The sequence below is a fragment of the Macaca mulatta genome, chromosome 2 (assembly GCF_049350105.2).
Source record: "Macaca mulatta isolate MMU2019108-1 chromosome 2, T2T-MMU8v2.0, whole genome shotgun sequence".
NCBI classification, from domain to species: domain Eukaryota; kingdom Metazoa; phylum Chordata; class Mammalia; order Primates; family Cercopithecidae; genus Macaca; species Macaca mulatta.
Genome location: NC_133407.1, coordinates 114981067 through 115003766, shown reverse-complemented (window position 1 = coordinate 115003766; position 22700 = coordinate 114981067). Strand labels below are relative to the sequence as shown.

General features: G+C 45.7%; 1 pseudogene; it reads left to right on the top strand.

Moving 5' to 3' along the window:
* Positions 1-1389: 1389 nt before the first annotated feature.
* LOC106996895 (suppressyn pseudogene) lies at positions 1390-22700 on the top strand (annotated as a pseudogene).

The following is a 22700-nucleotide window of genomic DNA, read 5'->3' as shown; positions in this document are numbered from 1 at the left end:
TCAAGCTGCCAGGCTCCCACAGAAAGTTGCCATCATTCACTGCAGGGGCCACCAAACCCCAGACAATCCCGTATTGGCCGGAAACGCTTTAGCAGATCAGGTAGCCAAACAAGTAGCTCTACAACCTGTGCAAGGCCAGTTTCTGTCCCTGTCCTTGTTCTCTCCTCTTTACTCCTCAGAAGAAAAGGAGGACTTCCAGGCCCAGAACCTCCAAAAGCAAGGACCACGGTATGTCAAGGAAGGGCACTTCGTTCTTCCTCACTCTCAAACAATTCCTATCCTCCAAAGTCTCCACAACTCTTCATGTAGTTACAAACCTCTCTTAAAACTCTCTGCCCTATTCCCACTTGTTCTCACCTTTCCAGCTGCGTCCGAGTGATTTTTCCAGTCCTGCTCTATCTGCCACTCAGTGTCACCCCCGGATTCCCTCCAGCCACTACCTTTTCCTACCCACCAAGCCCAGGGCCAAATCCCAGGCAAGACTGGCAAGTAAACTTCACTCACATGCCGCCCAATAAACGGCTCTGCTATCTTCTAGTCTTTGTACTTTCTCCAGGTGGATAGAAGTATTCCCAATAACTTCAGAAGGGGCAAATATCGTCACACAAACTCTCATCATGCCTATAATTTCCTGTTTCGGACTCCCAACATCCATCCAGTCTGCTAACGGGCCTGCCTTCATCAGCCAAATTACCTAAGGCATCTCTACATCCTGAGGAATAAAGTGGATTCTCCACACACCTTACAGGCCTCAATCTTCAGGCAAAGTTGAAAAGGTCTACTCTGTCCTTAAAGCCCAACTCACTAAGCTAGCTCTAGAAACCCATCAGTCATGGACAAGAAATCTCCCCGTCGCCCTCATGGGACTCTGCGCAACACCAAAAGCATCCTCTTTTTATAGTCCCTTCGAAATCATGTGTGGCCGAACTTTTGTCTTAGGGCCTTCATCCTCCCCAGACTCTGAGCCACTCAGGAATTACCTCCCCTCCGTAATCCAGACATGGTCTTTCATCTGTTAAGCAGCAAATGAGGCAATGCCTCTCCTGGTCGACACCTCCTTGTCCTCTCAATGTAACTGTCTTGCAGGCACAGAGGTGTTCATCTGCCAACTCGACCCTCACAAAAAGCTGCGACCGAAATGGACAGGCCCCTACACTGTGATACTCAGCATGCCAACTGTAGTGAGAGTCCAAGGACTCCCCCACTGGATCCATCACAACAGGGTTAAACTCATCCCAAAGGCTACGTCTTCCTCTAAAACATTAACAGTTAAGTGGTCATCAAGCACAATTTCTCCTACCACGCTGAAATTAACCAAAAAACCTTCTTAAAACCAAAAACCCCCTAGAAAGCATAAACACAGGGAAGACTAATTACCTGCTTCCAGAAATGGCGTGTATCTACCCAACCACTTGCTGTGCCTCACTTCCAACCAAAAGTCTTTTTTTTTTCCTTTTTTGAGACGGAGTCTCACCCTGTTGCCCAGTCTGGAATGCAGTGCTGCTATCTTGGCTCACTGCAACTTCCACCTCCCAGGTTCAAGCAATTCTACTGCCTCAGCCTCCCTAGTAGCTGGGATTACAGGTGTGCACCACCACGCCAGGCTAATTTTTTCTATCTTTAGTAGAGATGGGGTTTCACCATGTTGGCCAGACTGGTCTTGAACTCCTGACCTCGTGTTCCACCTGCCTCGGCCTCCCAAAGTGCTGGGATTATAGGCATGAACCACCGTGCCTGGCCCCAACCAAAAGCCTTAATACAGGAATATCCCTCATCACAATCCTAATGCTGTCAGTAGCCACCCTGCTGTCCACAGCAGCCCTTCAAGTTGCCGTGAGTGTTATCAGTCTTTCTACTATGGAGGAAAAAAATGCAACAGTCCTTTACTTACCATACCCATATAGAAAGATCCTGCTATGGAACCTTAGTTGAAAAATGTGTTGAATCAGGGAAAAGTTATTATAAAGTAAAAAATCTAGGAGTATCTGGCAGTCGTAATGGGGCTATATGCCCCAAAGGGAAGCAGTGGCTTTGCTTCACCAAAATTGGACACTGGGGAGTAAATACTCAAGTGCTAGAGGACATAAAGAGAGAACAGTTTATAGCCAAAGCAAAAGCCAAAGCCAACAACTATCACCCAAAACCACCCATAGTATTTCCATCCCTTTATTAAAAAAACTACGAGCAGACATATCCCTTCCCAAGCCAAGAAAAACCTGTTTGTAGATCTAGGAGAACGCATCGTGCTTACCATGAATGTGTCCAATTGCTGGGTATGCAGGGGAGCCTGTATGAGTGAACAGTGGCCATGGTATGGGATAGACATTCCCCCTTACTAATATCCCAAAACTACAGCCTCACTTTCACTCCTCAGGAATGCCTGCAGTCCTGGACACTTACCAACCCAGTAAGAGGGATGGTGTGCATATCCTACAAGTGGACTAATAAAACCCATTGCATTGTAGGTGAAAGCACTTGTCACCAAACCCTAACAGTCAACGCCTCCACAGCCGAGTGGTGGCCAAGGTTACTCCACAGAGCCTGGTCTCTCTCTAACTTAAGCTACCTCAATTGTGTTCCATCAAAAAGGGCCTGGAACTGTACAAATACCACTAACCCTTATGCCACATACCCCCGCCTAAGTGCACTATGGGAAAATCCTATGAACACCAGCCTACAATGGATTGCCCCAATGGATTCTTTTGGATATGTGGAATCCAAGCTTACTCATGGCTACCTTATCACTGGCAAGGTACTTGCTTCATAGGCACAATTAAACCTGACTACTGACTTGGCGAATGCATAAGGTGGGAGTGTTGTACAAAGGAAGAAGACTTGCTGAAGAAGGCCTTTTAAGGGTGAGGAGGACTCGGATTGAAGAACAGCATGACAAAAGGCATGGATGTGGGAAAGACAAGAGAGAGGTAGTCCTAGCTGGACTCGAGGGTTTGTCTGGGAAGGCCAGGATGTACCATTCCTAGTGACTCCCAACAGCTCAGTCAGTAGCCACTCTCAAATCACTGTAGAGCCAAAGTTTTGGTGGCAGGGTCAGCTTTCATGATAAAAATACTCAGCAAACTAGTAAAGAAAGAAAGTTGGTCAGGCACAGTGACTCACACTTGTAATCACACACTTTGGGAGGCCGAGGTGGGCAAATTACTTGATGTCAGGAGTTCGAGACCAGCCTGGCCAACATGGTGAAACTCCATCTCTACCGAAAATACAAAAAATTAGCCAGGCATGGTGGTGTGTGCCTGTAATCCCAGCTACTCATGAGGCTGAGGCAAGAGAATCCCTTGAACCCGCGAGGTGGAGGTTGCAATGAGCTGACATTGTGCCACTGCACTCCAGCCTGGGCAACAGAGGGAGACTCCCTCTCAAAAAAAAAAAAAAAAAAAAAAAGAAAGAAAGAAAGAAAGTTATTTAGTCTGAAAAGGGCATTTATATAAAACCCAAAGCTAAATCATACTCAATGATGAAATACTGAAACCTTTGTACCCTTTCTCCGTAAGACCAGAATAAGACAAGATGTTCACTTTCACCACTGTTATTTAATATTGTACTGTAAATTCTAGCCAGAGCAATTAGGCAAGAAAAAAAAAGGCATCTGAATTCGCCTTTTCATGAGAAAAGCACTCAACAAACGAGCAATAGAGAAGAAACATAATAAATATTGTATATGAAAAAATTCATAGCTAATGTCATGTTTAAGTATAAAACTTGAAACTGTTTCCTCTAAGATCAGAAACAAGACAAGGATGCCAACTTTTTTTTTTTTTGGAGATGAAGTCTCACTCTTGTTGCCCAGGCTGGAGTGCAATGGCGTGATCTCGGCTGACTGCAAGCTCCGCCTCCCGGGTTCATGCCATTCTCCTGCCTCAGCCTCCTGAGTAGCCGGGATTATAGGCGCCTGCCACCACGCCCAGCTAATTTTTGTATTTTCAGTAGAGACGGGGTTTCCCTGTGTTGGCCAGGCTGGTCTCGAACTCCTGACCTCAGGTGATCCAGCCTACCTCGGGCTCCCAAAGTGCTGGGATTATAGGCGTGAGCCACCACGCCTGGCTTAGATGCCCACTTTTGCTGCTTCTATTTAACATAGTTCTGGAAATTCTAGCCAGAGCAATTAGGCAATAAAAAGAAATACAAGAAATCCAAATTGGAAAGGAAAAAGTAAAATTATCTCTATTTTCAGATGGCCATGATTTTTTATTCATTTCTTTATTTTTTAGAGACAGGGTCTCACTTTGTTGCCCAGGCTGGAGTGCAGTGATGCAATCGTAGCTAAGTGCAGCCTGGGACTCCAGGAAACTTAAGCAGTGCTCTTGCCTCAGCCTCCAGAGTAGCTGGGACTATAGGTACATCAGGCTTTTTTTTTTTTTTTTTTTTGTAGAGAAAGGGTCTCACTATGTGCCCAGGCTGGTCTCAGAACTCCTAGCCTCAAGTGATATTCTTGCCTTGCCTCACCCTTCCAAAGTGCGGGAGCTACAGGCATGAGCCACCACACCCAGCCAGCTGACATGATTTTATATGTAGAAAACCTAAAGAGTCTACAAAAAAAAAAAGTGTGAGAACTAATAAAGGCAGCAAGGTTGCAGAATACAAAATGAACACACAGGCTGGGTGCAGTGGCTCAAGCCTGTAATCCCAGCACTTTGGGAGGCCAAGGCGGGTAGATCACCTGAGGTCAGGAGTTCAAGACCAGTCTGGCCAACAAGGTGAAACCCTGTGTCTACTAAAAATACAAAAAATTAGCCAGGCATGGTGGCAGGTGCCTGTAATCCCAGCTGTTTGGGAGGCTGAGCTAGGAGAATTGCTTGAACCCAGGAGGCGGTGGTTGCAGTGAGCCGAGATTGCCAATTGCACTCCAGCCTGGGCAACAAGAGCAAAACTCTGTCTCAAAACAAAAACAAAATCAACACACAAAAATCAGTTGAAGCCAGGTGCAGTGGCACACACCCATAATCCCTCAAACTCATGAGGCTGAGGCAGGAGGATTGCTTGAGACCAGGAGTTCAAGTTCAGCCTGGACACAACAATGAGACACTGTCTCTAAAAAGTAAAAAATTAAAAAAATTAAAAACTCAGTTTAATTTGTATACACTAAAAACGAACAATTCAAAGGAAATTAAGAAAATAGGCCAGGCATAGTGGCTCATGCCTGTAATCACAGCACACTGGGAGGCCAAGGCAGGCAGAACACTTGAGGTCAGGAGTTGGAGACCAGCATGAGTAACATGTTGAAACCCTGTCTCTACTAAAAATACAAAAATTAGCCAAGCATGGTGGCAGGCACCTGTAATCCTAGCCACTCAGGATGCTGAGGCAGGAGAATCACTTGAACCTGGGAGGCAGAGGTTGCAGTGTGCTGAGATTGACCCACTGCACTACAGTCTGGGTGACAGGGTGAGACACCATATGAAAAGAAAGGAAGGAAGGAAGGAAGGAAGGAAGGAAGGAAGGAAGGAAGGAAGGAAGAAAGAAAGAAAGAAAGAAAGAAAGAAAGAAAGAAAGAAAGAAAGAAAGAAAGAAAGAAAGAGAGAGAGAGAAAGAAAGAAGGAAAGAAAGAAAGAAAGAGAAAGAAAGAAAGAAAGAAAGAAAGAAAGAAAGAAAGAAAGAAAGAAAGAAAGAAAGAAAGAAAGAAAGAAAGAAAGAAAGAAAGAAAGGAAGGAAGGAAGGAAGGAAGGAAGGAGGGGGAGGGAGGGAGGGAGGGAGGGAGGGAAGGAAGGAAGGAAGGAAGGAAGGAAGGAAGGAAGGAAGGAAGGAAGATAATTCCGTTTGCAATAGCATCAAAAAGAGCAAAATAGGTTAGGCATGGTGACTCACACCTGATTTTGGGAGGCCAAGGCAGGAGGATCGCTTGGGGTGAGGAGTTTGAGACTAGCCTGGGCAACGTAAAGAGACCCTGTCTCCATGAAAATATTTAAAAAGTAGCCAAATGGCGAATGTCTATAGTCTTAGCTACTTAGCTACTCAGGAGACTGAGGTGAGAGGATAGCTTGAGCCCCAGAGTGAGCTATGGCCATGCCAGTGCACTCCAGCCTGGGCAAAGAAGTAAGACCCTATTGCAAAAAGAAAAAAAAAAGGAATAAACTTAACTAAGGAGAAAAAAAGACTTGTACACAGAAAACTACAAAACTGCCGAAATAAAGACACAAATAAAAATCCTGTGTTCATGGATCAAAAGACTTGATGTCACTAACATGGCAATATTACCAAAAGTGATCAACAGATTCAATGCAATCCCTATCAAATTCCAACAATATTTTTGCAGAAATAGAAAAACCCATCCAAAAATGCATGTGAACTCTCTAGAGATCCCCAAATACCCAAAACAATCTTGAAAATGAAGAACAATGTTGGAGATCCCACACTTGCTGATTTCAAAACTTATTACAAAGCTATAGTAATTAAAACTGTGTGGTACTGGCACAAAGAACACCTTATAGACTAATGGAATGGAATAGAGAACCCAGAAGTAAATCCTTCCATATATGGTCAAATGATTTTCAGCAGGGATGCTAAGGCCATTAAATGGAAAAAAAGACAGTTTTTTTCAACCAATGGTGCTGGGAAAATTGGCTATCCACATACAAAAGAATGCAGTTGGACCCTTAGCTTACACTATATACAAAAATTAAGTTAAAATGCATAAAAAACCTAAATGTAAGAGTGAAGACTGTAAAACTCTTGGAAGAAAATATAGAGGGGAAAACTTCAGGACATTAGATTTGGCAATGAGTTCTTGGAAATGACAACAAAAATACAAGCAACAAAGTAAAATAAATAAATTGGACTTCATCAACATTAAAAACTCGTGTGCATCAAAGGACACTATTAACAGAGTGAAAAAGCAACCTATGGAATGGGAGAAAATATTTGCAAGTTATATGTCTGATAAGAGATTGGTGTCTGGAATATATAAAGAACTTCTGCAGGAGCCAGGCATGGTGGCTCACAGCTGTAATCCCAGGTACTCAGGAAGCTGAAGTAGGAGGATAGCTTGACCCCATGAGTAACATACCCTTAGCAACATAGTGAGATCCCAGCTCTCAAAAAGTAAAAAAAAAAAAAAAAAAAACTGCTGGGCATGATGGTGCACACCTGTAGTCTCAGCTACTTGGGAGGCTGAGGTTGGAAGATCGAATAACTTCAGCCCAGGAGTTTGAGGCTGCAGTAAGCTATGATTGTGCCACTGCACTTCAGCCTGGACAACAGAGTGAGACTCCGCTTCTAGAAATAAATAAATAAAGACAGAAAGAACTTCTACAATTAAACAACAACAAACACCTGATTCAAAAGTGGGCCAAGAATTTGGACGTTTCTCCAAAGAGGAGCTATATAATGGCCAATAAACTTGGGGAAGGATGTCAAACATCACTAAATAGGGAACACAAATTAAAACTACAGAAAGATATTACTTCACATTTATTAGGATGGATGTTTTAAAATATAGGATGTTATTTTTTAAAAAACAGAAAATAACAATTCTCAGTGAGAATGTGGAGAAACTGGAAACTTTGTGTCTTGCTGGTAGAGATGTAAAAACTACAGCAACTGTGTAAACAGTATGGCCATTTCTCAAAAAACTAAACATAGCATCACTGTAATTCCACTTCTGGAAATATATCCAAAAGAAACAAAAGCAGGCCTTGAACAGATACTTGTACATTCGTGTTCATAGCAGCATAATTCACCATAGCTAAAAAGCAGAAGCAACCCAAGTGTCCACAGACAGATAAATGAATAAACAAAATGTGGGGTATAAATTGATGGAATATTATTCAGCCTTTAAAGGAAAGGAAAATCTGACACATGCTGTAATATGGGTGAACTTTGAAGAAATTATGCTAAGTTAATTATGCCAGACATAAAAAGGACAAATATTATATATTCGACTTATATGAAGTACCTAGAATAGTCAATTTTATAGAGACAGAAAGTAGAATGGTGGTTGCCAGAGACCATAGGGAGTGGGGAATGGGCAATTATTGTTTAATAGGTACAGAGTTTGTTTGAGAAGATGAAAAAGTTCTGGAGATCGATGGTGGTGATGATTGCACAACAATGTGAATGTAATGCCACTAAACTGTACACTTAAAAATAGGTAAAATGGGCTGAACACGGTGGCTCACACCTGTAATCCCAGCACTCTGGGAGGCCAAGGTGGGCGGACCACGAGGTCAGGAGTTCGAGACCAGCCTGGCCAACATGGTGAAACCCCGACTCTAATAAAAATACAAAAAATTAGCCGGGGGTGGTGGCACGTACCTGTAGTCCCAGCTACTCAGGAGGCTGAGGCAGGAGAATGGCATGAACCCAGGAGGCAGAGGTTGCAGTGAGCCGAGATCGCACCATTGCACCCCAGCCTGGGGGACAGAGCAAGACTCCCTCTTGAGAAAAATAAATAAATGAATAAAAATAGCTAAAGTGGGTCGGGTTCAGTGGCTCACGCCTGTAATCTCAGCATTTTGAGAGGTCGAGACAGGTGGATTACCTGAGGTCAGGAGTTTGAGTACAGCCCTACCAACGTGGTAAACCCCGTCTCTACTAAAATACAAAATTAGCCAGGCATGGTGGTGGGCGCCTGTAGTCCCAGCTACTCAGGAGGCTGAGGCAGGAGAATTGCTTGAACCTGGGAGACGGAGGTTGCAGTGAGCTAAGATCTCGCTATTGCACTCCAGCCTGGGCAACAGAGACTCCATCTGAAAAAAAAAAAAAAAAAATATTTTTTTAAAAAGCTAAAGTGATAAATTTTGTTATGGATATTTTGTCACAATAAAAAAGCATTGGCCGGGCACGGTGGCTCAAGCCTGTAATCCCAGAACTTTGGGAGGCCGAGCCAGGCGGATCACGAGGTCAGCAGATCGAGACCATCCTGGCTAACACGGTGAAACCCCGTCTCTACTAAAAAATACAAAAAACTAGCCGGGCGAGGTGGCGGGCGCCTGTAGTCCCAGCTACTCCGGAGGCTGAGACAAGAGAACGGCGTAAACCCGGGAGGCGGAGCTTGCAGTGAGCTGAGATCCGGCCATTGTACTCCGGCCTGGGCGACGGAGCGAGACTTCGTCTCGAAAATAAAAATAAAAATAAAATTAAATAAATAAAATAAAATAAAATAAAATAAAATAGCATTATAAAGGCCGGGCGCAGTGGCTCACGCCTGTAATCCTAGCACTCTGGGAGGCCGAGGTGGGCAGATCACCTGAGGTTGGGAGTTTGAGAACAGCCTGACCAACATGGAGAAACCCCATCTGCACTAAAAATACAAAATTAGCCAGGCGTGGTAGCACATGCCTGTAATCCCAGCTACTCGGGAGGCTGAGGCAGGAGAATCGCTTGAACCTGAGAAACAGGTTGCAGTGAGCTGAGATGGCGCCATTGTACTCCAGCCTGGGCAAGAAGAGCAAAACTCCATCTCAAATAAATAAAAAAAGAAAAAAGCATTATAAAAATAGATAAATTGGATTTTATCAAAATTTAAAGTTCGGGAAATCATAGCCATTATCCGAAAAGTGAAAAGTGCTGGATGCAGTGGCTCATGCCGAGGTGGGAAGAAAACTTGAGCCCAAGCGTTTAAGACCAGCCTAGCCTATCTCTACAAAAAATTTAAAAATTGGCCGGGCACTGTGGCTCATGCCTGTAATCCCAACACTTCGGGAGGCCGAGGTGGGCGGATCACGACGACTTCAGGCGATCGAGACCATCCTGGTTAACATGGTGAAACCCCGTCTCTACTAAAAATACAAAAAATTAGCCAGGCGTGGTGGCAGGCACCTGTAGTGCCAGCTACTTGGAAGGCTGAGGCAGGAGACTGGCGTGAACCCGGGAGGCGAAGCTTGCAGTGAGCCGAGATTGCGCCACTACACTCCAGCCTGGGCGGCAGAGCGAGACTCCATCTCAAAAAAAAAAAAAAAAAAAATTAAAAAATTAGCCATATGTGGTGGCACGTGCCTGTGCTCTCAGCTACTTTGGGGCTGAGGTGGGAAAGTCACTTGAACCTAGGAGTTTGAGGCAGCAGTGAGCCGTAATCTTACCACTGCACTCCACTCTGGGTGACAGAGCCAGACCCTATTTCAAAAAAAATTAAAATTAAAATTAAATTTTAAAAATGTAAAACAAAAAAGAAAAAATGTGTACAGGATTTTATTTTGGGGTGATGAAAATGTTTTGAAACTAGATAGAGGCTGGACACAGTGGCTCAGGCCTGTAATCCCAGTACTTTGGGGGGGCCGAGGTGGGTGGATCGCCTGAGGTCAGGAGTTCAAGACCAGCCTGACCAATACGGCAAATACTAAAATTACAAAAAAGTCAGGCATGGTGGCGTGCACCTGTTCTCCCAGCTACTCAGGAGGCTGAGACAGGATAATTATTTGAACCTGGGAGGCGGAGGTTGCAGTGAGCTGAGATCATGCCACTGCACTCCAGCCTGGAGGACAGTGTGAGACTCCTTGTCAAAAAAAAAAAAAAAAAAAAGCCGGGCACAGTGGCTCACGCCCGTAATCCCAGCACTTTGGGAGGTGGAGGCAGGCAGATCACGAGGTCAGGAGTTCAAGACCAGCCTGGTCAATATGGCAAAACCCTGTCTCTACTAAAGATACAAAAAATTAGCAGGGCCTGGTGGGGCATGCCTGTAATTTCAGCTACTTGGGAAGCTGAGGCAGGAGAATCGCTTGAACCTAGGAGGTGGAGGTTACAGTGAGCCGAGATTGCACCACTGCATTCCAACCTGGGCAACAGGGCAAGCTCTGTCTCAAAAAAGAAATAAACTAGATAAGGTGGTGGTTGCATAACACTGTGAATGTACTGAATGCCACTTAATTCCTCATTTAAAATGACTTTATGTTATATGAATTTTACCACAGTTTTAAAGAAAAAGAAACTGAAGCTCAGAGTGGTTGAGTTACGTGAGATCTTACAGCCAGTAACTGGTGGAACCATAAATTGAACCCAGATCCGTGAATTCAAATAAAGCATATGTTACACAGTGAGAAAGCAGGTGCATTTCCTTTACTTATTTCAGGGGTAAATGACTGTTGTGCTGGTGCTTTCTCTCTTTCTTCCTTCCTTCCTTCCTTCCTTCCTTCCTTCCTTCCTTCCTTCCTTCCTTCCTTCTTTCCTTCCTTCCTTCCTTTCTTCCTTTCTTTCTTCCAGAGACAGGGTCTTCATTATCCAGGCCGGATTATAGTGGCATGATCATAGTTCACTGCAGGCTTGACCTCTTGGGTTCAAGTGATCCTCTCTCCTCAACCTCCTGTGTACCTGGAACTACAAGTGTGCACCATCACATCCGGCTAATTTTATTTTTATTTTTTTTGTAGAGACAAGGTCTCACTATGCTGATGCTGGTGTTTTTCTGAGAGCAGGTGTTTGTAAGGGAGAAGGGACAGTGCCTTCTGCATAGTAGGCACACAATTTCTGTTTCTCTGAGGAAGGAAAGAGCAATGATTCCCACTGATAAGGCTCTGAAGTCTGGAGAGAACTTAGGATGTTTAGGAGGGACCATAACTCCCTCAAAGCAATGAAAGGATCTTCCTTAGGGATAGGAGGGAGGGACTAGCTTCTTTCACATGCTATGTGACCTTGGTCAAATTACTTAACCACCCTGAGCTAGGTTCTTCATCTGTAAAATGGGAATAACATGCTTGCAGTGGTGAGAAATGGGGAAATGCCTATAAACACTTTTTAAAGTGCTAAATGGGCCACATATGGTGGCTTACACCTATAATCCCAGCACTCTGGGAGGCTGAAGCAGGAGGATCCCCTGAGCCCAGAAGTTCAAGACTAGCCTGGGCAACATAGTGAGACCCCATCCCTACTAAAAATAAAAATAATAGCTGGGCATGGTGGTGTACACCTGTAGTCCCAGCTACTTGGGGGAGCTGAGATGGGAGGATTGCTTGAGCCCAGGAGTTTGAGGCTGAAGTGAGCTTTGATCATGCCACCGCACTCTGGGCAACAGAGCAAGACCCTGTCTCAAAAAAAAAAAAAAAAAAAAAAAAAAAAAAAAAGCAATACATAAGTAAGCTGGGTTCCCCAGACTCAGCTGCACTTTTGCAGTTATCTAGATTATAGCATCCCATTCTTACTGGAATTGTATCTGATTGCTCCAGATGGGACCAGGTCAGTCTATTGCAGTAGCCCCAAAAGCCCCAAAGTCTGGATGAGGATTGGCTTCTGTGAGCATGTACTGAAGAGGATATTAGGGTTGCTACTGCCCACACATTTGCCATCTGGGGATTCAGTTTCATCCACCAGACCCAGGGGACTTGTTATACAGAGATGAAAACCTCACAGTCCCTAAGGCCCCTGGGAGAAACAGGTACACAAACATAATTTTTTTTTTTTTTTTTTTTTTGAGATGGAGTCTCACTCTATTGCCCAGGCTGGAGTGCAGTGGCACAATCTCGGCTCACTACAACCTCTGCCTCCTGGGTTCAAGCGATCCTCCTGCCTCAGCCTCCTGAGTAGCTGGGATTACAGGCACTTACCACCATGCCTGCCTAATTTTTGTATTTTTAGTAGAGTCAGAGTTTCACCATGTTGGCCAGGCTGGTCTTGAACTCCTGAGCTTAAATGATCCACCTGCCTCAGCCTCCCAAGGTGATGGGATTACAGGCATGAGCCACTGCGCCTGGCCAACAAACATAATTATAATACAGCCTTAACTCCTGTGAGAACAGAACTATCAGCAGGGGTGTTCAGAAAAGGAAATATTTGCCTCAGACATTTAGGAGTCAAATCCCTCCTTTGGCCACTCCTCACCCATTTCCAGGCCTCATCCTAATCCCATAAAGTCACCCAATGGGTTGGATGCACAGTAATGTGTGACTGGTCCAGTTCAAGCCAGAGGGTTATCTTTCCCTCCCGACTAGTAAATCTACTCCCTCTAATGCCCAGCCCAAATGTCACCTGTTTTGTGATGGCTCCAAGAACTTGAAGGCCAGCTTTTTTTCTGTGCTTTCTTTGCACTTCATCCCACAAATACTTACTGGGTAAATTTCATTTTGGCCCTGGAGATGGATTTATACCACTTGGCTTCTGTCCTAAGCGTGTATATCCACTGGGGAAGATAGAACAGCAGCAGGCAGTGATAGTTACACCACTGCAAGAGGGGAGCACAAGGTAAATACTCCCTGAAGGAGCCATGGGAGACACCTTTGGGGTCTTTTTAGCCCATTTTGCCCTCTGTAAAACTGCTTACCCACTCAGGATTGAGGCTTGCAGACCCTGTGTGTCTAGTGAGTCTTAATTCCCTACCAGTAGCTGAGTGGCCCAGGGAGATTACTTCATTACAGGTGGGCCAATTCGATTCTGTATCCCAGGATTTGGAATCAGTTTCAAAGATGCAGAGAGCTGTGAAACAATCAGGCAGAAAGCCCTGGGCTGAGAGTACCAGAGGAGGGAGGGAGGGAAGGACAAGCGTTGTTGCCTGTGGAGTCTAAAGAACACCCCCATACAATCAGTTCTTTACAATCCTTACAATCGTCTCCTTGTTTTGCTTAAAGGAGCTTCAAGCATTCTGGATACCATTACAATGGTCCTTATTGAGGCAAGAGTAGCCAGGCAGGCTCCCAACCTATGCTGAGGTAAAGGACAGAAGGGAGCAGGCAGGACAGGCCAGGGCCAGAAATTGGGGTTGGGTGAAAGATGCAGGAGAGGATTCTGAGCAAGGGGAACAGCATAGGCAAAGGCCAAGGGATGGGAACTCCAGGAGTAAGGTGCAAAGAGGCAAGGCTGGAGATAGGGCCAGGGCCACACAGGAACTTGTAAGCCACAAGGAAGTTTAAGAAAATTGCAATTTAAAGGGACCATAAAGGCACTAAGAGTAGAAGTCTGGGGATGGTGAAACCCTATAATGGCCCCTTTGGGGAGATGGTGGTGGCCTACATTGAAAGTGAGAGGACTGGACAAGGTGTGGTGGCTCACACCTATAATCCTAGCACTTTGGGAAGCCAAGGGGAACAGATTGCTCGAGCCCAGCAGTTTGAGACCAGCTTGGGCAACATAGCAAAATTCTGTTTCTTTTTTTTTTTTGAGACGGAGTCTCGCTCTGTCGCCCAGGCTGGAGTGCAGTGGCGCGATCTCGGCTCACTGCAAGCTCCGCCTCCCGGGTTCACGCCATTCTCCTGCCTCAGCCTCCCGAGTAGCTGGGACTACAGGCGCCCACAACCGCGCCCGGCTAATTTTTTGTATTTTTAGTAGAGACGGGGTTTCACTGTGGTCTCGATCTCCTGACCTTGTGGTCCGCCCGCCTCGGCCTCCCAAAGTGCTGGGCAAAATTCTGTTTCTACAAAGAAGACCAAAATTAGCCAGGCATGGTGGCACATGTCTGTAATCCCAGCTGCTTGGGAGGCTGTGGTAGGAGGATTACTTGAGGCTGGCAGGTGGAGGCTGTAGTGAGCCAAGATCACACCACTACACTCCAGTCTGGATGAGAGAGATCCTGCCTCCAAATAAATTAATTTAATTTAATCAAATAATTAAAAATTTTTTTTTTTTTTTTTTTTTTTTGAGATGAAGTCTCACTCTTGTCGCCCAGGCTGGAGTGCAATGGTGCGATCTTGGCTCACTTCAACCTCCGCCTCCAGGTTCAAGTGATTCTCCTGCCTCAGCCTCCCAAGTAGCTGGGATTATAGGTGCCTGCCACCATGCCAGGCTAATTGTTTTAGTTTTGTTTTATTTATTTATTTAGAGACTGAGTCTCGCTCTGTCGCCCAGGCTGGAGTGCAGTGGCACAATCGCAGCTCACTGGACACGACGCCTCCTGGGTTCATGCCATTCTCCTGCCTCAGCCTCCCGAGTAGCTGGGACTACAGGTGCCCGCCACCACGCCCAGCTAATTTTTCTATTTTTAGTAGAGCCGGGGTTTCACTCGTTAGCCAGTATGGTCTCAATTTCCTGACCTCATGATCCGCCCGCCTCAGCCTCCCAAAGTGCTGGGATTACAGGCATAAGCCACCATGCCCGGCCATTTTTTTAAATTTTTACTAGAGATGGGGTTTCACCATGTTGCCAGGCTGGTCTTGAACTCCTGATCTCAGGAGATCCACCTGCCTCAGCCTCCCAAGGTGCTGGGATTACAGGTGTGAGCCACTGTGCCTGGCCCTAAATCAAATAATTATAAAAAGAGGCTGGGTACAGTGGCTCACACCTGTAATCCCAGCAATTTGGGAGGCCGAGGTGGGTGGATTACCTGAGGTCAGGAGTTCAAGACCAACCTGACCAATATGGTGAAACCCCGTCTCTACTAAAAATACAAAAATTAGCTGGGCGTGATGGCTCATGCCTGTAACCCCAGCTACTCAGGAGGCTAAGGCAGGAGAATAACTTGAACCTGGGAGGCACGCGCCTGTAGTTCGAGCTACTCAGGAGGCTGAGGCAGGAGAATTGCTTGAACCCTGGAGGCAGAGGTTGCAGTGAGCCGAGATCATACCACTGTGCTCCAGCCTGGGTGACAGAGCAAAACTCCACCTAAAAAACAAAACAATAATAATAATAATAATGGAACCAAGCAAGAAAAGCTAAAAAGAGAGAGAGAGAGAAAGAAAACTGCATGTGGCTAGATGGAGGAGCAGGGGAGAGATCAGGGGAATGGAAGAGAAAACCTGTTGGAGTCTGTGGAGAATCAGGCCTTCAGCTCCAGCAGCCCCAGCCCCAGCCCCAGGCCCCTAAGGAGAGCGTTGAGATTCTTTCTTTCTTTCTTTCTTTCTTTCTTTCTTTCTTTCTTTCTTTCTTTCTTTCTTTCTTTCTTTCTTTCTTTTTTTTTTTTTTTTTTGAGACAGAATCTTGCTCTGTCGCTTAGGCTGGAGTGCAGTGATGCGATTTCACCTCACTGTAACCTCTGCCTCCTGGGTTCAAGCAATTCTCCTGCCTCAGCCTCCTGAGTAGCTGGGATTACAGGCATGCACCACCACGCCCGGCTAATTTTTGTATTTTTAGCAGAGACGGGGTTTCACCATGATGGCCAGGCTGGTCTTCAACTCCTGACCTCAGGTGATCCACCTGCCTCGGCCTCACAAAGTGCTGGGATTACAGGTGTGAGCCACCGCACCCGGCCAATGCTTTCTTATTCTTCCCCCAGGGCAAGTGTCCCAACAGACCTGCTGGAACCACCAATCTACTCCTGCCCCCCTGGGAAGAAGAGGCAGTCTTCCCAGGTGGCCTTTTCATTAGGCTGCTGAGGGTGTGCGGTTGGGGAGTGTCCCTGGGGTGCTGGTGGAATGTTCACTTCTGTGCCTCCTTCCTGATAGAGGAGAGCAGAAACTTTGCCTGGACTGTTCTTGTAGCTGAGTAGCCTTGAATGTGTAATTTAACTTCCCTGGGGCTCATCTTACTCATCTGTTTAAAATAGAACATAATGCCTACCCTACCTTGTCAGACTGTCGAGAGAATAATTTGAAGGCTGAACATAGGACCTGGCACAAAGTAGGTGCTTACTTCCTCTCAGGAGTCTGGGCTGAGTGCAGAATTCTGTCCCCAACAGGGATTAGTAACTGTCATCAGAGGCCTGGCTTGTAGCATCACCAGTTAAGCCATGTGCCTGAGCCAGTGACAAAGCCTCTGATGCTTCAGCATACTGAGATAAAGGGCAAGAGGGACCTGTTCCCACCATCTCCCTCCCATGAATGACAGCTGAGAGGGAACCATGGGACAGAGACGGCAATAAAAGAAAAAGCCAACTCATATTGAACACTCATCTGGCCTAGGTTAAGCCCTTCACATCCCTTAGCTCATGTAATCCTTGCAAACCCCATGGGAAAGGGTTTGCATGTGTGAGTGTTTATTTATAAATATACAGATGACCTTTGAACAACACAACATAGATTTGAACTGTGAGGGTTGGTTGGACATGGTGGCTCATGCCTGTAATCCCAGTACTTTGGGAGGCCAAGGTGGGAAGATGGTTTGAGGCCGGGAGTTTGAGACCAGCCTGGACAACACAGTGAGACCCTGTGTCTACCAAAAAAAAAATTTTTTTTGAGACAGGGTCTGGCTCTGTCACCCAAGCGAGAGTGCAATGGTGCAATCTTGGCTCACTGTAACCTCCACTTCCCAGGCTCAAGCAATCCTCCTGCTTCAGTCCCCCTAGTAGCTGGGACTAGAGGCATGTGCCATCACACCGGCTAATGTTGCTATGTTGCCCAGGTTGGTCTCGAACTCCTGGACTCGAGCCATGCACCCATCTTGGCCTCCCAGCATGCTGGGATTACAGGCAAGAACAACCATGCCTGGCCTCTACAAAATAAAAAATAATAATAATAATTGTGCCAGGTGTGGTGGCTCATGCCTGTAATCCCAGCACGTTGGGAGGCCGAGGCAGGTGGATCACCTAGGTCAGGAGTTTGAGACCAGCCTGGCCAACATGGTGAAACCCCATCTCTACTAAAAATACAAAAATGAACCGGGCACGGTGGCACATGCTTGTAGTCCCATCTACTCGGGAAGCTGAGGCAGGAGAATCACTTGAACACAGGAGGCAGAGGAGGTTGCAGTGAGCGGAGATCTCATCATTGCACTCCAGCCTGGGCAACAAAAGTGAAATTCCATCTCAATTTAAAAAAAAAAAAAAAAAAAAAAAAAAAGGCCGGGCGCGGTGGCTCAAGCCTGTAATCCCAGCACTTTGGGAGGCCGAGACGGGCAGATCACAAGGTCAGGAGATCGAGAGCATCCTGGCTAACACAGTGAAACCCCGTCTCTACTAAAAAAATACAAAAAAAAACTAGCCGGGCGAGGTAGCGGGCACCTGTAGTCCCAGCTACTCGGGAGGCTGAGGCAGGAGAATGGCGTGAACCCGGGAGGTGGAGCTTGCAGTGAGCCGAGATCGCACCACTGCACTCCAGCCTGGGCGACAGAGCGAGACTCCATCTCAAAAAAAAAAAAAAAAAAAAAAAAGAATTGTACAGGTTCACTTATACAAAAATGTTTTTCAATAAATACATTGGAAAAAATTTTGGTGCAACAATTTAAAAAACTTGCAGATAAACCTTACAGGTTAGAAATATTTTTAAAATTTAAGAAACAGTTATATCATGAATGCATAAAATATATGTAGATATGAGTTCATTTTTTCATTTACCACCATAACATATTCACAAATCTGTTATAAAAACTTAAAATTTTTAGCCAGGCATGGTAGTGCACACCTGTAACCCAAGCTACTCGGGAGGCTGAGGCAGGAGAATCACTGGAACCCAGGAGGTGGAGCTTGCAGTGAGCCAAGCAAGACTCTATCTCAAAAAAATAAAAAATAAAATAAAATAAAAAGTTAAAATTTATCAAAACTTACACATACAAGGTCACACATGTGACTCACGCCTGTAATCCCAGCACTTTGGTAGGCCAAGGTGGGTGGATCACCTGAGGTCAGGACTTCGAGACCAACCTGGCCAACATGATGAAACCCAGTCTCTACTAAAAATACAAAAATTAGCCAGGCGTGGTGGTACACATCTGTAATTCCAGCTACTTGGGAGGCTGAGGCACAAGAATCTCTTGAAACTTGGAGGTGGAGGTTGCAGTGATCTGAGATCGTGCCACTGCACTCTAGCCTGGGCAATAAATCGAGACTCCGTCTCAAAAAAACAAAACAAAACAAAACCTTATATATGCAAACACTTAAAGACTGTATATAGCACCATTTACAGCCAAGAGAAATATGAACAAATGTAAAGATGCAGTGTTAAATCATAATTGGCTGGGTGCAGTGTCTCAAGCCTGTAATGCCAGCACTTTGGGAGTCTAAGGCAGGAGGATCACTTGAGCCTAGGAATTTGAGACTGGCCTGGGCAATGTAGGCAGACCCCATCTACACACACACACACACACACACACTGCTGGCAGAGCGTGGTGGTGTGTGCCTATAGTCCCAGCTAATAGGGAGGCTGAGGCAAGAGGATTGAGCAAGCCCAGAAGATCGAGGCTGCAGTGAGCCATAGTTGCACTACCGTACTCCAGCCTGGATGATAGGGAGAGAAGATTCAGTCTCAAATAATGGAATGATAAGTAAATAAATAAATCATAACTGCATAGAATTAACTAGTATGTACTGTACTACTGTAATAATTTCCTAGCCACTTCCTGTTGCTATTGTGAGCTAAAGCTTAAAACATCATGTGTTGCTAATCATCACATGAGCAATTCGTCTCTCCAGTAAACTGTGTATAGCACTAAAAGTGACCTCCCCCAGTTCTCTTGTATTTTTCATCCTGTTAAGTACAATACTGTAAACTTCAAATAACGCCATGGGACCCATGTGAAGTATCACTATTGATGCTGGAAGTGCTCCCAAGAAGCTGAGAAAAGTCATGACATTATAAGAAAAAGTTGAATTCCTTGATTGAGGTTTGCAGCTGTGGTTACCCCCATTTCAGTCAGATATCATTGTAAACAGATAATGTAAACTTACGATATTGATCAATAGAGTACTATAAATGTATTTTCTCCTATGATTTTCTTTCTTTCTTTCCTTTCTTTCTTCTTTTACATTTTTTAGAGCCATAGTTTCACTATGTTGCCCTACAGCCTCAAACTCCTGGGCTTGGATCCTCTTGCCTCAGCCTCCTGAGTATCTAGGACTATAGGAGGGTCACCATGCCTGGCTTGATTTTCTTAACATTTTCTTTCTCCTTTCTTTTTGTAGAGACAGGGTCTTGCTATGTTGCCCAGGCTGGTCTCAAACTTCTGGCCTCAAGGGATCCTCCCGCCTCAGCCTCCCAGAGGTGCCACTTCATCTTCCTTCTTTTTTTTTTTTTCTGGCTCTGTTGCCCAGGCTGGAGTGCAGTGGCACCATCTCCACTCACCGCAACCTCTGCCTCCTGGGTTGAAGCGATTCTCCTGCCTCAGCCTCCTGAGTAGCTGGGATTACAGGCACCTGCCAACATATCCAGCTAATTTTTGTGTTTTTAGTAGAGACGGAGTTTCACCATGTTTGCCAGTCTGGTCTCAAATTCCCGACCTCAGGTGATCCACCCACCTCAGCCTCCCAAAGTGCTGGGATTACAGGCCTGAGCCACCGCACCTGACCCCGGCCAGCATTTTGTTTTTCCTAGTTACTTTATTCTAACAATACAGTATATAGGCTGGGTGCGGTGGCTCATGTCTGTAATCCCAGGACTTTGAGAGGCCAAGGCAGGTGGATCACCAGAGATTGGGAGTTCGAGACCAGCTTGGCCAACATGGCGAAACCCCGTCTTTACTAAAAATACAAAAATTAGCGGTGTGTGGTGGCACATGCCTGTAATCCCAGCTACTGGGGAGGCTGAGGCAGGAGAATTGCTTGAACCTGGGAGGCGGAGGTTGCAGTGAGCAGAGATAGTGCCATTGCACTCCAGCCTGGGCAACAAGAGGGAAATTCCATCTCCAAAACAAAAAAAACAAAAAAAAACAAAACCAGAATATAATACATATAACATACAAAGTATGTGTTAATTGACTGTTAATGCTATCAGTAAGGCTTCTGGTCAAAAGTAAGCTATCAGTAGTTAAGTTTTCGGGGAATCAAAAGTTATATATGGGGCCAGGCACAGTGGCTCACGCCTGTAATCCCAGCACTTTGGGAGGCTGAGGCAGGCAGATCATCTGAGGTCAGGAGTTAGAGACCAGCCTGGCCAACATGGTAAAACCCCATCTCTACTAAAACTACAAAAATTAGCTGGGTGTGGTGGTGGGCACCAGTAATCCCAGCTACTTGAGAGGCTGAGGTAGGAGAATCGCTTGAGCCTCGGAGGCGGAAGTTTCAGTGAGCTGAGATTGTGCCACTGTACTCTAGCCTGGGCGACAGAGTAAGAGTGTCTCAAAAAAAAAAAAAAAAAAAAAAAGTTATGCATGGATTTTCTGCTGTGGTGGGGGGTCAGCACCACTAACCCCCATGCGAGAGTCAACTGTACTACTTTTTTAGAGTAACCTTAAAACAGCAAAATTGAGCAGAAAGTACAGAGTTCCCATATGCCCCTGCTCCCACACATGCACGTCCTCCTCCATTATCAACATCCTACGTCAGAGTGGTACATTTGTTACAATCAATGAACCCATACTGATATATCATTATCGACCAAAATCCATAGTCTACATTAGAGTTTACTTTTGGTGTTGTATATTCTATAGGCTTTGAAAAACATATAGTGACATGTATAGCTTTACTTTTCTTTCCTTTCTTACTTTTTTTTGGAGACAGAGTCTTGCTCTATCCCCCAGGCTGGAGTGCAGTGGTGCGATCTCAGCTCAGTGCAAAGTCCACTTTCTGGGTTCAAGCGATTCTCATGCCTCAGCCTCCCAAGTAGCTGGGATTACAGGCGCCTGCCACCACATCTGGCTAAATTTTGTATTTTTGGTAGAGATGGTGTTTCGCCATGTTGGCCAGGATGGTCTCAAGCTCTTGACCTCAGGCAATCTGCCTGCTTTGGCTTCCCAAAGTGCTGGGATTACAGGTGTGAGCCACTGCACCTGGCCTATGCTTTACTTTTCAGTGTAATTTTGTTTGTATTAAAGTGGTACACGCTCAGCCAGGTGCAGTGGCTCATGCCTGTAATCCCAGCACTTTGGGAGGCTGAGGCAAACGGATTGCTTGAACCCAGGAGTTGGAGACCAGCCTGTGCAACACGGCGAAACTTTGTCTCCACAAAAAATACAAAAATAGCTGGGCATGGTGTCATGCATCTGTATTCCCTGCTACTTGGGTGGCTGAGATGGGAGGATCACTTGAGCATGGAGTTTAAGGCTACAGTAAGCTGCAATTGTGCCATGCACTCCACCTTGGGTGACAGTGTGAGACTCTGTTTCAAAAAAGAAAAAAAAAACCACGTATACTCAGTGGCTTAAAAGTCAAAGAATACGTCGGGTGTGGTGGCTCATGCCTATAATCTCAGCACTTTCAAAGGCCAAGGCGGGTGGATCACCTGAGGTCAGGAGTTCGAGACCAGCCTGACCGACATGGACAAACTCCATCTCTACCAAAAATACAAAATTAGCTGGGTGTGGTGGCACTTGGCTGTAATCCCAACTACTCAGGAGGCTAAGGCAGGAGAATCACTTCAACCCAGGAGGCGGAGGTTGCAGTGAGCCAAGATCACGTCACTGCACTCCAGACTGGGCAACAAGAGCGAAACTCCATCTCAAAAAAAAAAAAAAAGTAAAAGAATTCAAAAAAGGCTTATATGGAAAACCCAGCGTCTCTCTTCCCTGCATACCCCACCCACTTCCTTTTTTTTTTTTTTTTTTTTTTTTGAGACGGAGTGTTGCTCTGTGGCCCAGGCTGGAGTGCAGTGGCGCGATCTCGGCTCACTGCAAGCTCCGCCTCCCAGGTTCATGCCATTCTCCTGCCTCAGCCTCCTGAGTAGCTGGGACTACAGGTGACTGCCACCACGCCCGGCTAATTTTTTGTATTTTTAGTAGAGACAGGGTTTCACCGTGTTAGCCAGGATGGTCTCGATCTCCTGACCTCGTGATCCACCCGCCTCAGCCTCCCAAAGTGCTGGAATTACAGGCGTGAGCCACCGCGCCCGGCCCCCACCCACTTCTTAACCCCAGCCCAGGCAGAGTGGCATCTTCTTATGTAATCGTCAGCCTTGGGATGGCCATACCCTTGCCACTGAGGTAATGTACCTTCTTCTCTGTATCAGGAACATCAAAGGGGACTGGAGCCAAGTGGTCAGACTGGCTTCTACTTCAACGATCAGTCAGGCATCTCAGATAAGATAGCCTAA